The sequence below is a fragment of the Benincasa hispida genome, chromosome 11, assembly GCF_009727055.1.
Source record: "Benincasa hispida cultivar B227 chromosome 11, ASM972705v1, whole genome shotgun sequence".
In the NCBI taxonomy this organism is placed as follows: Eukaryota; Viridiplantae; Streptophyta; class Magnoliopsida; order Cucurbitales; family Cucurbitaceae; genus Benincasa; species Benincasa hispida.
The window spans coordinates 43569825-43571785 of record NC_052359.1 but is presented as its reverse complement, the minus strand read 5'-3'; positions in this window follow the sequence as shown (position 1 = coordinate 43571785).

Sequence of the window (1961 nt, the reverse complement as noted above, 5' to 3'; positions counted from 1 at the left end):
GAGTATATGGATGGGATTGGGTACCTCATCTTGGTAATACTATTGGTTGCGACCCACTTTGTATATTGATACAAATGATGTGATCCAAAAATCATTCATGTGGAGACATGCGAGTGGGGGCATTCTATGCAAAGGATGTTTGCGTAAGACAAGACCTTGAAATAGTCACTTTTTCTTATAATGACCGTTTACTGTTAAAACTGACTATTTCAAATTCGATGACCTAGGGTAACTCGATCTTAATCCTGAGCTAACTATGAACGCCTATTTATTTGAGATTATCTTTTGATCTACATAGGTGAGAGTAGTTCAACAACACTGCTCAATAAGCCTCCCATTTTGCGGATAAGACCGGATAGATAGTTGGGGATATAGTCTTGCAAGATGGAATTCACTCCTACCCAATTTAGGGTTAGCAGATATGTTGTTCTCTTAAGTACTGATTCCTAGTCTTGAACAACGGAGCCCCGCCCTCTCATGATCGAGAGGGTCATGGTTTATTAGTTGGACTATAAACCAATTGTTCAATAGAGGTTCAGTGGTAGCTTAAGTACCAAGATGTATTTACAGGGGTAAAATGGTAATCTTTGACCTAGCTATAAATAAGAACGCCCTGTGAATGATCGACTTACTATTTATGGTGAAAGTGGACAAAAATATATCTACAGTAAGAAGAGTGCAACTATCGAGCTATGGAACAATGAAAAAGAGCTATGCACAAAAAGATTTTGCGAACGGAGCTAATTTGGTGCCCAAAATGGCTATCGAGCCCAGCGGGGCTGCCTCGAGGCCCAACTTTTGTGCGCGAACTTCCGGTGGGCGAAAATGCGAAAACGAACCCAGGGGTTAAGAATGATGAAAAAAGATGTGCGCTAGATGGTTTTGCGAACGGAGCTCATTTGGTGCCCCAAATAGCTATCGGGCCCCAGTGGGCCTTCCCTTGAGCTCAACTTCTATGCGCGAACTTTCTGGTGGGCTAAAACGCGAAAATGGACCTAGGGGCTAAGAATGATGAAAAAAGCTGTGCGCTAGACGGTTTTGCGAATGGAGCTCATTTGGTGCCGCAAATAGCTATCGGGCCCCGGCGTGCCTACCCTGGAGCCCAACTGTTGTGTGCAAACTTTTTGGCAGGCGAAAACGCGAAAACGGACCCAGGGGCTAAGAACGATGGAAAAAAGCAGTGCGCCAGACGGTTTTGTGAAAGGAGCTCATTTGGTGCCCCGAAAGGCTGTCTGGATCGGCGCGGCTTCCCCAGGGCTTAGTTTTTGTGCGCGAACTTTCCGGCTGACGAAAATCGAAAACTGACCCAGGGGTTAAGAATGATGAAAAAAATCTGTGCGCCAGACGGTTTTCCGAACGAAGCTCATTTGGTGCCCCAAATGGCTATTAGGCCTGGCGGGGCTGCCCTGGGCCCAATTTTTATGCGCGAACTTTTCTGCGGGCAAAAATACGAAAAAGCACACAGGGGTTAAGAACGACGAAAAGAAGCTATACACTAGAAGATTTTGTGAAGGAGTTCATTTGCTACCCTAAACGGCTACCGGGCCCGGCTGGGGCTAACCCGGGGCCCAATTTTTGTGCGTGAACTTTCCGGCGAGTGAAAACGCGAAAATGGACCCAGGGGTTAAGAATGAGGAAAAAAAAAGTTGTGTGCTAGACGATTTTACGAACAGAGCTCATTTGGTGCCTCAAATTGCTATCGGCTTGGTAGGGCTGCCCCGGGGCCCAAATTTTGTGCGCGAACTTTTCGGCGAGCCAAAACGCGAAAACGAACCAAGGGTTAAGAACGATGGAAAAAAGCTGTTGCGCTAGATGGTTTTGCGAATGAAGCTCATTTCGTGCCCCAAATGACTATCGTGCCTGGTGAGGTTGCACTGGTGCCCAATTTTTGTGCGAGAACTTTCCGACGGGAGAAAACGCAAAAACGAGCCCATAGGTTATGAATGATGAAAAAAAGCTGT